This window comes from Gastrolobium bilobum, unplaced genomic scaffold (assembly GCF_033153095.1).
Source record: "Gastrolobium bilobum isolate Gb01-03AN ecotype WA unplaced genomic scaffold, APGP_CSIRO_Gbil_v1 utg13949, whole genome shotgun sequence".
Classification (NCBI taxonomy): domain Eukaryota; kingdom Viridiplantae; phylum Streptophyta; class Magnoliopsida; order Fabales; family Fabaceae; genus Gastrolobium; species Gastrolobium bilobum.
In genome coordinates, this window is record NW_026899172.1 from 39,027 (window position 1) to 54,111 (window position 15,085).

Genomic DNA, 15,085 nt, shown 5'->3' on the forward strand with positions numbered 1-15,085 from the left:
TTGGGGGTAACGCGAATGATTCCCTCTATGTGTATTACTACTGCTACAGGAGAGGTTAGTGATTCCTCCTTTATTTGTAAAGAGGTCGGGTTTATCTACGAAGGCAGGGGCTACACTATTGATTTGATTATCTTGCCCCTGGCCTCTGTTAATTTGATTTTGGGTATGGATTGGCTGTCTCAAAACTGCGCAATGATTGATTGTTGCGGGAAGAGGTTGATACTAGCACACGAGAGGTCCTCAGTGGGTCCGTCTCCTTTTCTGTCTATGTGCCAAGCTGTTATAGCCTTGAAGGCTGGGGATCAGGGTTATATTTTCTTGGGTGGATTGGTGGGTGGTAAGGAGATAGAGATTTCTAGTATTCTGGTGGTTAATGACTTTGTGGATGTATTCCCTGATGAGATACCAGAATTTCCACTTCTGAGAGAGATGAGTTCTCGATTGAATTGTTGCCTGGTGTGGGGACTATTTCTTTGGCTCCATACCGGATGTCGCCGCTGGAGTTGGCTGAGTTGAAGAAACATATTGAGAAGCTGTCTGCAAAGGATTTTATCAGACCAAGTGTGTCTCCGTAGGGAGCACCAGTGATATTTGTGAAAAAGAAGGATGGAAGCATGAGACTGTGTACAGACTACCAGAAATTGAATAAAGTTACGGTTAAGAACAGGTACCCATTGTCGCGTGTTGATGACTTGTTGGATCAGTTGAGGGGTGCCTGTGTGTTTTCTAAGATTGATCTCCGGATACCATCAGATTCAGATTAAGCCAGAGGATGTGCCCAAAACGGTATTTTGTTCTAGATACGGACACTACGAGTATCAGGTGATTCCTTTTGGGCTTACTAATGCCTCGACGGTGTTCATGGACTATATGAATCACATTTTTAAACCGTATTTGGACCAGTTTGTAATTGTGTTCATCGATGACATTTTGATCTATTCTAAGAGTGAGGAGGAGCATACAGAGCATCTGAGGACTGTGTTGCAGATATTAAAGGATAAAAAGTTGTATGCGAAGCCGTCTAAGTGTGAATTCTGGTTATCTGAGATGCAATTTTTGGGTCATGTTATTTCTGCTAGGGGTGTTGCAATGGATCCAAATAAAATTGATGCTGTAATTGACTGGGAACGGTCGAAGACTGTTACTGAGATCCGGAGCTTTCTGGGTCTTGCTGGGTATTATCGTAGATTTATAGAGGGATTTTCCACAATGGTACTGCCATTGACCCAATTAACACGAAATAATACTCTTTTTGTGTGGACCCGGGAATGTGAGAGATATTTTCTGGATCTTAAAGAGAAATTGACTACTGCTCCTGTGTTGACCCTCCCCGATCCGGAAGGTGAGTTTGAATTATACTGTGATGCTTCCAAGAAAGGTTTGGTGTGTGTGTTGATGCAAGAGAGGAGAGTGGTTGCTTATGCTTCGAGGCAGTTGAAGCCTCATGAGGAGAATTATCCGACGCACGACTTGGAGCTTGCTGCTATTGTATTTGCCTTAAAAATTTGGAGGCACTTTCTTTATGGGATGAAATTTGCTGTGTTCAGTGATCACAAGAGCTTGAAATATTTGTTTGATCAGAAAGAGATGAACATGAGATAGGGGAGATGGGTAGAATTTCTTAAAGATTATGATTTTAAGCTGAAATACCATTCGGGTAAAGCTAATGTAGTAGTGGATGCCTTAAGTAGGAAGTCTGTCAGCGTGTCCCAGCTGATGTTGTGGGATAATGAAGTGATTGATCAATTCTGGAATTTGAAACTGACGAATGTCTTTGCAGGTAGAATGGATGGATATGAGTGCTTGCGAATTGAAAATGAATTACATGAGAAGATTAAAGAAACTCAGATACGGAATGACAATATCAAGTATTTGAAAGGCAAGAGTGGTATAACTTTGAATGAACAGGGGTTATTAACGTACCAGGGCAGGATTGTTGTACCCAAAGAGTTAGCAGAAGAGGTAATGGTTGAGGCCCATAAGGGTCATTATGTTGTCCACCCATGTGCCACAAAAATGTACCAAGATTTAAAAGAGAAGTTCTGGTGGCCTGGGATGAAGGATGTTGCTGAGTATGTGTCAAGGTGCTTAATTTGTCAGAAAGTCAACATAGAACATCAGAAACCTGCTAGTTTACTTCAGCCATTGGATATACCAGAGTGGAAATGGGAGAGCATCTCTATGGATTTTGTCGTTGGTTTGCCTCGGACTCAGGCTGGTTACGATTCAATTTGGGTTATAGTGGACAGGCTTACGAAGTCTGCACATTTTCTGCCAGTGCGAGTGGACTTCTCTATGGAGAAATTAGCAAAATTGTATGTGAAAGAGATTGTAGGGCTCCTGCTACGAACACAATAAATAAAAAATGGGGATTTGGCTTTATTGAGGAAGCCTGACCTCAAATGGCTTTACTGAGGAAGCCTGACCTATGACCTCTTGCACAGAGTGCCTTTTGGGATAACTTTTCTAATCTGATATGATACTTTTATTCAAATACTTAAAGGTTTAAATAGATAATACAAGACAAATTTAAAAATAACTACCCACTAACACTAGATAGGCTCCACTAATAGTTATGACCTATTCTTTAGGAAAGTTAAAATTCAAATAACTACCCATTACTTAAACAACCCAACAATTCAGAAAATAATAAAATAATAAAATAAAAAATCGTAACATTCCCTCCCCCTAAAAAAAACTCTTGTCCTCAAGAGTAAATTTAACATCAAGTAATTGAATCATCTTCGAAATTCGCCTTCCCATCACTTTTGTCCATCGCCGTTTTGATCGAAAATAACTTCTTGCAACGATGACCAGGAGTAAAAACCTTGTTGCAGTGAAAACAAAGCCCGTTTTGTCGTCTATCAGATATTTCTTTGAAAGTCAATCGTCGAACTGGATTAGTGTCAAGTCTGTTCTTGCCATGATTGGTTGGGGTTATGGAACCTGCTGGTTTAGCATTAAAATTATTCGCTGAATGATCTCCTCTTTGTCGTGTTAGCGTAGCCACCAAGACGTCCAACTGGTTGGAAAATTGGGTGAACATCTCCTTGAATTCCTCCGACAAAGACTGGACCGCGTCTTCCAATTTCTGAACGTGTTTGTCCATGTCTGAGCTTTGATACCAATTGTTACGAACACAATAAATAAAAAATGGGGATCTGGCTTTATTGAGGAAGCCTGACCTCAAATGGCTTTACTGAGGAAGCCTAACCTCTGACCTCTTGCACAGAGTGCCTTTTAGGATAACTTTTCTAATCTGAAATGATACTTTTATTCAAATACTTAAAGGTTTAAATAGATAATACAAGACAACTTTAAAAATAACTACCCACTAACACTAGATAGGCTCCACTAATAGCTATGACCTATTCTTTAGGAAAGTTAAAATTCAAATAACTACCCATTACTTAAACAACCCAACAATTCAGAAAATAATAAAATAAAAAATCGTAACAGCTCCATGTGATACCGGTTAGCATTGTCAGTGATCGGGACTCGAAATTTACTTCTTGTTTTTTGGGAGCCTTGCAGCAGGCTTTTGGCACTCAGCTCAGGCTGAGCACTGCGTATCACCCGCAGACTGATAGTCAGACTGAGAGGACCATACAGACACTTAAGGATATGATGAGAGCTTGCACATTAAAGCAGGGCACTGCTTGGGACAAGTACTTGTCATTGGTGGAATTTTCTTATAGTAATAGTTTTCACTTCAGTCTGGGTATGGCACTGTATGAGGCATTGTATGGACGGAGATGTCGTACTCCTACTTGTTGGACTGAGGTAGGTGATAAAGAGAGATTTGGGTCGGATTTTGTGCAAGAAACTACAGCGCAGATTGAAATGATCAGAGAAAAACTTAAACAGGCACAGAATCGGCAGAAAAGTTACTATGATAATAGACATAGACCGCTGGAATTTGAAGAAGGTGATCATGTATTTGTGCGGTTATCTCCTGTTACGGGTGTTGGCCGTGCATTGGGCGTGAGGAAGCTGGGTCCTCGTTTTATTGGGCCGTATCAGATAATGAAAAGATTAGGATTAGTGGCTTATCAGCTTGTCTTGCCCCCACAATTGTCAAATCTGCACGATATTTTTCATGTATCGCAACTGCAGCGTTATGTTCCAGATGAATCACATATGGTGATACCGGATGATATTGAAATTCGGGAAAATTTAAAGACTCCCGTAAGTCCTATTGATGTCCTTGACCGCAGTGAAAAGAGGCTTAGAAGTAAAATTATTTCAATGCTAAAGATTCAATGGGAAGGACGTACACCTGAGGAGGCTACTTGGGAACGGGAGGATGAGATTCTCCGGCTGTATTCTGAGTTAGCGGACAAGTATGATTTAATTTTGCGGACAAAATTCTAAAAGGTGGGGTGATTATAACACCTCGCAATTCTAAATTATATATTAAAATATTAAACGTGGATTAAAGGGAAGGATTGGTGCAAATTCTGAAAATAAGGTCAAAATACAAAGGAAAGGTAAAACAGTAATTAGCCAACACGTAACCCTAGGAAGATAAAAAAATGAGTAGAAGGTCTCAGATGATAAAAATAACCCTGGAAATGGATTCAGAACGAAAAATTGAGTGGATAGGCAAGTTTCAGAAAATACAGTGAAAAATGTTTTTATCGGGTAAAAATATCGCGGTATAGTTGCACCGTAAAGCGTGCAGATTGAGTTTTTAGCTCTACATTTTGAATACAAGTTATAAATGGTTTATAGAACTCGGAAATATGATTTCTGATGAAAATTGATGGAAATTATTAAGTTTGGGGAAGCGTTCCTACGACGCGCGCAACAGCTTAAAACAACATTTTCTCCGAATGACTGGAAAAACTCATGATTCATCTGATCAAGGGTAATTAAAGGACAATGGTTAATGTTAAAAATTAGAGTTTCTAAATAGTTTATGAAATTATGGACGTTTAACGGAATAGGCGGGAGATTTAAATTCGTTTGAAATCGCGTGAGGTGGCGGTGAGGTCCACCTCACTTAAGTGGACTTAATCCACATGGCATGACACAAAATTTCAACACCTTCTCTCTCCTCCCTTCCTCTCCACCCATGGCCTTCCTCCATGGATGTGCAAGAATGAGCTTGAAACTTTAATCAACCAAAACTCCATCAAATCTTCACCAAATCCATCAAAGTTTGACTTGAAATCTATTGGAAATCACCTTCTAAACCCATTGGTAGTGTTCTTAAGCCTTCATGGTGTTGATTGATGCTCCAATGGTTTAGTTTGTCTTGGAGGAGCCTTGTGCCAAGCTTTTGAGTAAGTTTCTTCACCTTTTGATGGTTGATTGATGAGTTTGATTTTCATGAACCCTAATCTATGTTTTGTTGATTTGTGTTGTTAGAGAGCTCAAATGGAAAATGTGTATTAGATGATTATGTCTTAGAATGATGTGTTAGAGCTATAAATGCAATAAAAATTATTGGTGAAAATATGATTTTAACTTAGGAAAATTTTGATGGTGCCATGACTTTGTGTTTTGGAATTGTGTTACGATTGTGTTGGTGAGTTGTTGTATGATTGAATGATGTTATAATGGGACTGTATGAGGTGTGGAATAGTTAAATTTGATTGAAAATCTCTTGGAATTGGTCTATGTTGAGTTCGGCCAAGAGAGGAAAAGAGATGAATTGATGTTGAAAATTGGTTGGATGATGTGTTGTGTATTGTATGGTAATTAGAAGGGTTGTGTGGTGGTTGGAAGGTTGGAAAACCAATGGAAAAATATTTGATAGTGTTGAGTGGTGTAATTGGACCTATAGCAAAATATTAGGCAAAACGATGTTAGGATGATGTAAATTGAAAAGTGGCACCTAAAATGGTGTTTCGGTAACCTAGGGATGCTTAAGAAAATGAGAAAGAAAATAAAGAAAAATAAATTGTAAAAATGCACCTATATAGCCGAACCTACCTCGGGTGGGGGAGGATTTTTGACGTTTTTATATTTTGATAGAATTGTCGTATTCTGACGATTCGTATATGGTCGTTGTAGGTTGCCGTACGTGGATTTGAACCCCGAACTGTGAGCTCGGTGGGTTGCCCTTGGTCCCGGACCAAGTGGGATTGAGGTGAGTAATCGGAACCATGTTTGTAGAATTAGTAACTTACATGCATTTGTATGAGTGGTAATTGATTGGGAATGTCTTCTGTGTAGGCATTTCTGTTGTGAAACGAGCTCGGAATATAAAGTGCATTGGAGCTACGTGGAGAGGATTATAAAGGTAACCTCTTGGTACTGGGGCTTAATCCCCTTGTGTGTTCCACCATGCCCGTTGAGGGTGATGGTAGGAAGTGTATGTAAGTAATGTAGGATAACAAGTTCAGGCATTTAGTATGTTTGTTGGTACATAGGATGTACCGTGTCTCTGGCCAGTAGACAGTTTGCCTTCGGGCGTTACAGACCTCCACTAGATAGATCTCCTAGAGGGAGTTCTAGTTGACCTAGGGTAATGGTGTGTGATCCGGATAGGAGCACACTAGGAAGTCTCGGGTGTATATGGATGGAGGGTGCCTTGGTTAGATGTTCTGGGAACACGCCTTGGTTGAGACCCGTAGGCTTATATGCCGAGCCAATAAGCTGGACGTTGCGTGGTATTGGCATCGACCATTCCAGCTTCGTCGTATTTTGTATCCTTATGCTCCCCTATTTCTCTAAATCATTTGCTTTATCCAGTTTTCAAGATGTTAGTAGGTAGTAGTGGTGCATGAGTATTCTCCACAACCTCTGGGTTACTGAGATATATTCGTTAATCTCACCCCGTCTTGGGGGCTTTATTTTAGGAGGTAGTAGTGGTGCAGGAGCGGCGGGCAAGAAGCCCGTAGGATGATTAGCTGGAGAGTTATACATTTTGCATTTTGGTGCCATTGGGCCTAGACTAGACTTAGGGCATGAACATTGCATATGTATTTAGGAGGAGATTCATTGTCATATTTGTTCATGTTATTTTGCCTAAGTCTAGTTACCTATGTCATTTTAAGGTTTATTCATTATGTTGTATTTGAAGACTATGATTTGTAAGTTGTAATATTTAATTGGGAAGTTGTAATTGTACATGGGTACTTGATGTAATATGGAAGCATGTAATATGATAAAAGGGAAATAGGCCTATTTTAAGATTTTGATTATGTGTATGTTTAGAAAATGCATGCAAATGGACATTGGTGATTGAAATATGTTAAGAGTTAATAAAGTAAGCAATATGATATGAATTGAGTAATTTGATATAAACTGTGAAGGGTTGTAAGAGCCCCAAGGCTTTGCTGGTCTTTGTGTGTGCCACCCTATGATTATTAGGTACAATTTGATGTCTTAGATCACTTTGCAAATTTGGGAATTTTTGTAAAAACAAAGGAAACTCTGGCGAATTTTTTAGAAATTGGTATAATTTAGGCGAAGCTTGAGATGTTCTATATCTTGTGGTAAAATTTGGTAAAAGTCTGGGTTGGACGTCGGCATGTAAGAGGCAGAGAACGAGGACTGTTCAGTGGGCTACTGCACATTGGGCAGTTCTGGACCAAGTTTGGGAAATTTATTCCCACTTCGTTCCTTGGTAAAATTAGGTGTATGATATATCAAATTGAATCTTGAGGTGTCTAGTTTGTTTTATAAAAATTTGATAGCAATTGGTTGAGTTTATTTTCTGCAGTAATTGATTGAGTGAGGGATGTTTGGAGCTATTTTGGGATTGGTTGGCAGCTTTGCTTGTCCAACTTCAAACGGCGATATCCGGAGCAAATGAGCTCTAAGTAACTCGTGTGATAGCTGCCTAGAAAGGTAATTAAGTTTAGAATAACATATCAAAATATGGGAGGCTTTTAGAATGCGGTTTGTTCGCAAAAAATTAAAGACCGAACCATGTTCGGATAGGTAGAAAGCGTAAAAGTGAGAAATTAGCTAAGTTGAGTTATGGGAACCCCTTAGTGACTTATGGGAATTAAAATATGTTATAAAAGTAGCTTAAATAATTATTCCGCAAAGAGTTTACAGTTACGGTCACAACTTTTATTTATTACGCTTTTTATTGTTTTAAATGCTCGCGTAATAAATGAAAAAAGTTTACTCGCATTTTTATAAACGAGTTGTTGGGATTGTAACTGCGCTTAATATCATAGTTAATGTTAACAATACCAGTGTGCAATGGGCTGTTACAAGAATTATAAAATTCTAAACAAATATCCACCTTTCTATTTCTGTTGTTATACTTAAAGCATAAATCCAATTTATCAACGTGAACTCTGGTGGGTTATTCTTTCCAATTAAATCTGCTTAGTGCTTGAAACTGATATATTTTCCTTCCTCTTCCTCTTCCTCCTGTATACTCATTCGTTTGGTTGCTAATATTTTCCTTAACATTGGTCCTTTGCAAATACAGTTTCAAGGTCCCCCCCAGCAGAAAAAAAAATCACTAATACATACTCCAAACTTTAAACAATGGATTGCTAATCCATCAACCGTCTAATCGTCATTGTTCAGTGAATATGATTGTGTTGGAATTTATATACATAAATTCTGTAGACAATCTATTGGTTATGAATAAGAAGTTTGGTAGTGAAAATGTGTGTCTTTTCGTCGACAAACAGATGTATCTTTTCATCCTAAAGGATGATTTGTTTCATCCTAACAGACATGTTGTTTCATCTTTGAATGGGTGTCTTTTCGTGTTGAACGAATGTGTTTTTTCATGTCCGACGGATGTGTTTTTTTGTCGTCGAATAGGTGCCTTTTGAAACGTGACTTTATGTTGTTTATAAATAGACATTGACACCTTCAGAAAATGGATCCAATTTTTTCCTGCACTGACACGCTGATAACTCATATTTTATTACACTTATTTTTTACTCTTGATTAGTATTTTTAAGATTTATTTGAATAAAATAATGATGTTTTGAGTTAATTTACATTTTTAGTGTTTGATTGGGTTTAATTTATTTTCGTCAGAATTTTTCAGCTTTACGTTACTTCTGTATTTTGGCCATATCTCGGTCCACAGTTGTCGGATTGACTCTGTTCTTGTTGGGTTTTTCAGATAACACAGATAGCTACAATTCTTATGAAGAGCTCAAAGCCCAATTAGAACTGGAAGCTGGTATATTTCTGACGCCAAGAAGAACGTGTTTTGTTGAAGTTTTAGACTTGTAATTTAAAACCCAATTACATAAGTGGGCCAAATCCAAGTTTTATTTTATTTTATTTTATTTATTTTATTTCGCATTTTAGATAGATGGGCCGATCAGAACTGAACCCTAACCCGCTTTGGGTAGGGGTATATGACGGCGGAGTAGGAAACATTTGTTTCATTCTGTAATTTTCGTATTTTGGGATCAAAGCATTTTCTCTGGAGCGTTCTTCGCGTTCTTCATCTTTTTCTTCTTCTTCTTTTTATTTTAATCATGTTTACGTTAGCCATGCGAGGCTAAGAACCTTTTAATCAATTTAAGGGTAATGGATTCCATGGATTAGTCTTGAGGGTCTACGCTTTATTTTAAATCATTTTTGTTTCCCTTCCAAACTCAGATTGCTATCGTGCGATCGTGGATATTCAATCTGAGGTTCGTGATTGCAATTATGGAAAGGGATTAATCATCAGATTTGATGATTAGGTTGATTGACCCTATGACCTTAAATCAAGCGGGCTGATACTCTGCGATTGTATGAGTAGAAGCATCGTCTTTGATCAAATGCTAAGCGATCGCTTAGAGAGGGTTGTCAATTGGAAATAAGGATTCTGATTCGATTGACAAATCAATCACGATTCTGATATCTTCTTATCCGAGGAAAGACGTCCATGGAACCCAAACCTTAGGTTGGTTATTTTTAATTACGAATTTTAAATCCAATTTCATATTCTGCCATTTTAATTATTCAACCAAAATTCAAAAAAAACCCTTTAAATTTCTGTTTTGATAAACGATTTTTACCCAAGCAATTTCCTTGAGAGAGACGACTTAGGGTTTCCACTCTACTACAAATTTTCTGAACCCTAATAAAAAAATAATTTTTAATTTGCGCGAGTTCGACAGCTCGTGTCAAACGCTGCCGGAATTTTTCTCCTTCCGGTTGCATATTCCTGTTCATACTCCGGTGTAGTTTCCTCTGGCATTCTATTATGTTCGTTTGGGCTGTTGATTGGTAGCGCCAGCACTCTACAGGCGAAATCTGTTCTATCCTGGGAGACAAGTGTCCATCACCCTTAGGCATCAGTGAGGGGAAAAATTGTCTTAAGGAGACACGTTCTGTGGGCTCGGATTTAATTCCTCTACTTCTGACATATCATTTTGTCTGTTCTATCATTCTGCTTGTTTCATCATCTGATTTCAAGTAAGTCTGTTTTTAATATTTATAATTGCACAGTGATAATTCTGATCATCTACCCCTTATGTTCTTTACATGAGTTCAAACCTCTAGTGATTTAATATCACCCACTGTCTTCAATAACAGATTACTCCCAAGTGGATGAATTTCGTGTTAAACAGCATAGTAAAAGTCACAAATGAAAGAAAAGTTGAAGTCATGCTTTTTCGTCAACTGAAGCTTGAACTCATACTTGGTTTGGAACCATTGGGCCAGAATAAGATTACTCCTTTTTTTCTGGGTACATTCATATATGGGATATTTGCGCAAGTAGAAAGATCAATAAACTAAGTCTAGATGTCATCTTCGAATTTAATACTAAAACAAATGAAGAAAGTTAAACTCATGCTGATTGGCTTTATCCTTGTGATGGAGAGTAATATGCCTGATCTTTACGCTAGCAGAAAGTGTAATAAAACGTAAACAGTCGAATTTAGTTCACATGATATGATATGTTCACATGATTTTTCACATGAGAGGATCCAGATTCATATATAAATCTGATTCACATAAGAGAATCCAGATCCATATATAAATCTGATGTGGGAGTAATTACGTATTGAATGTCAATGTCAAAGTGTATATATAATATAAATGAAGTCCTTTATAAGGGAGAATATTGGGAGAGCCTCTTCCTATCATAGGTTTAAGAGTATTTGAAGTCCTTTATAAGGGAGAATATTGGGAGAGCCTCTTCCTATCATAGGTTTAAGAGTATTTGAAGCCGACTAGTTTTATAATCGAAAAACAAATGGATATATATTCAAAAAATAAGATAATATAAATCAAAAGGGTAGCACCGGGACATATGTATGATTTTTGCGTAAGAATGGTCAATAAATAAAGTCAAGATATCATTTTCAAATATAATCCAAACAAAAACCGAATGAAAGTTTAACTCAAGCTAGTTGGATTTATGCTTAAGATGGAGGGGAACACGCGTAATCTTTATGCACGTCTTATTGGAAGAAAAGCCACATCAGCATATTCACATTGCAGCAAACTCAACACAACGGCACACCCAACTAAATGCAGTTCCATCAGTTACGTAATTAGTTAGATTTTATCAGTTACATCTGTTAGTCAGTTACATCACTGACTTGAGCATTGGCTTTATCTTGTTGTATAAATATATGAACCACATGTATTATTCTCAGTTTTTGAAGTAATGAAATTTATCACCAAATTTTAGATGGTATCAGAGCTTCCAAATTGGAGCTCTAGTATCACAAGAGAGGTTAAGTGCATTTTCTTGTGAGTGTTCGAATTTCAAACTTTTCAACTAGCCATGGCAGAATCAAATGAATCAGCTACAGCCACTGCAACTACAAATGTTGTAGATTCCAATACGAATCCAGCTAATCCATATTTCTTACATCCCAACGAATCACCATCACAAGCATTGGTTTCTCCATTGCTGAATCCAAATAATTACCACACGTGGTCTCGAGCGATGACGATAGCGTTGATCTCGAAGAACAAGATTGGATTTGTGTATGGTATGATAGTTCCTCAATATGAGGATGATCCAAACTACTCAGCCTGGTACAGGTGTAATAAGATGGTTAGTGCATGGATTCAGAGGTCAATTTCAGAATCTATATTTCAATCTTTCATTTGGATTGAGAACGCGAGAGATATATGGCTAGATCTTGGTGCAAGATTCTCAAGATCAGATGTGTTTTGTATGTCTGATCTTCAGGAAGAAATCTACCGATTACAATAAGGAGACAAATCAATCACAACATATTTTACACAGTTGAAGTCTCTATGGGATGAGCTTGAAAATCTCAAGCCTCTCCCAACTTGTAGCTGTACCACTCTATGGTATTGTGGAAGATATAAGAAGATGAAAGAGTATCATGAAAATGAGCATATTATTAGGTTCCTGAAGGGGCTTAATGAACAATATTCACAAGTAAGATCACATATCATGCTGATTACTCCACTACCTGATGCTTCTAAGGCGTTTTCAATGGTAGTTCAGCAAGAAAGACAGTTTCGGGGAGAAATACAATCTGTTAATCCAAATCCTCAAGCATTCGCTGCTGTGACTGATCAGAATCCATACCAAAGAAACCATGGAGGCAGAGGCTTTAGAGGACGAGGAAAAGGCTTTGTAGCTAGACGAAGCCAAGGCAACAACAAAATCTACACACATTGTGGCAGAAACAATCATACTATTGATACCTGCTTCCACGTCCATGGATTTCCCCTGGATATAAGCCAAAGATGGTTGTGAATGCACACAATGTAACTCGAAAGGAAATTACTGATCGTGCCACAGAAACACCAGACAATCAATCAACAATTTCCTTTTCTAATGACCAATACCAGAAAATTCTGAATCTTCTTGAAAGAAACAACTCCATAGCTGAGCCAAGTGTCCACTCCACGAACTTCACTCAAGTTTCTAATGTTCAAACGGAATGCATGTTAAATCTAGGTATCACAGGTGTTCAATGGATTCTAGACACAAGTGTTACCAATCACGTTACTTGCTTTAAATTTCATTTTTCTTTCATTTAAAGAATTAATCCAGTGTCAATTAATCTTCCAAATGGTAATTCTGTTATTGCTTTATACTCAGGCACAGTTCCTATTTCTCATTCACTAATCTTGTCAAACATTTTATATGTACCTGATTTCAAAGTAAACCTTATTTCAGTAACCAAATTGCTAAGTGACCATTCCTATTACCTGATTTTTCGTTCATCTGTTTGTCTCATTCAACAGCTCCATACCCAGGTGACGATTGGTACTGCTGAACAGAAGAATGGACTATATGTGATATCTAGCAAGATAGAGAAGAAGAGGTTCAAGGAGTCTGCTGAAACTCTTGGCAGTGCTTGTAATAGTATGAATAGTTGTAAAAATAATAAAGGTGATCCCACATTGTGGCACCGAAGGCTTGGCCATGTATCTGAAAACATTTTACATGCAATGTCAGTTCAATTCCCATTCATTTCCTTTCATCGAGATAATGTGTGTGACTCTTGTCATTATGCAAAACAAAGACGACTCCCATATAACAGCAATGAAAGCACATCTTCTAAGATCTTTCAACTTGTACATGCTGACATTTGGGGGCCTTATTCATAGGCATCTATAGAAGGGCATAGATATCTTCTCACCATGGTTGACGATTATTCACGTTTTACTTGGATAATATTAATGAGAAATAAGTCTGAAACTCGACAGCACATTCATAATTTCTTGGCTTTCATTGAAAATCAATTTCAAACTTCATTGAAAGTTCTTAGAAGTGATAATGGTACTGAATTCTTGATGACAGATTTTTATCTGAAAAGAGGAATTATTCATTAACGAACCTATGTTGAATGTCCCCAGCAGAATGGGACTGTGGAACACAAGCATCAACATGTGCTCAATGTTGCACGAGCACTGTTATTCCAATCCAAAATACACATCAAGCTATGGTCCTTTGCTATTACCATGCCATACACCTTATAAACAGAACCTCTTCTCCACTGCTTATGAACAAGACACCTTATGAAGCTTTACATGGAGTCCCTCCCTCCTTGACTGAACTTAGGGTCTTTGGGTGTTTATGTTATGCATCTACACTTGCATCGTACAAAGTTTGATCCTTGAGCACGTAAAGCTGCATTTCTTGGTTTTAAAGCTGGTGTCAAAGGTACTTACTTTATTATACCAATTCTCGTGAAGTATTTTTATCACGGAATGTGGTATTTTATGAAGATGTATTTCCCTTTCAAAATTACCCTGATTCCTTATTTGACACCCCAATCCCTTCACCTATCAACACATTTCCTTTAGAATTTGACAATTTCTTTAACCTTACACCAGCAGATCCCCCAAACAATTCAACACCTCCAAAAAATACACCACAACCAGAAAATATACCATCCCCTACCAATACAGAAAATATATCTTCCATTACCTCTAGGACCATAGCTCGCATAGACCCTACACAAGTGGTACATTTGCAGAATCCTCCTTCTCCTCTTTGACGATCTACACGTGTTCGTGCATCACCTAAGTATCTTGCAGATTATCACTATAGTCCACCTGTTGTCCATCATACTAATCTTTGCCAAGGTATGTCCTCTCATTCATCTAAATACCCTATTCATAATGTCTTATCATACCATAATTGTTCACCTGCATATCGTCATTTTTGTTTAAGTGTCTCCACAAATGTTGAACCTAAAAACTATGGTCAAGCTGTCAAATCTGATAACTGGTGTAAAGCAATGGCTTCTGAGTTGCAAGCTTTGACCCAAAACAACACTTGGAACCTAGTTGATTTACCTCCAAATAAACATCCCATTGGCTGCAAATGGGTATACAAAATCAAGTATAAATTTGATGGTTCTATAGAACGATTCAAGGCTCGCCTAGTAGCCAAAGGATTCACCCAAATGAAAGGCATCGATTTCTTTGATACTTTCAGTCCAGTGACCAAGCTTAGTTCTATCAGAATCTTACTAGCAGTTGTTGTTGCTAAATGATGGTTTTTACATCAACTCGACGTCAACAATGCTTTACATGAAGAAGTGTTCATGGAACCTCCACCAGGTCTACCAAATGTCAAACCAGGACAAGTCTGTCATCTAAAGAAATCATTATATGGCCTTCATCAAGCTAGTAGACAGTGGCATGCGAAGTTCACTATGTTTCTGGTTTCTATTGGTTATCAACAAGCAAATGCTGATCATTC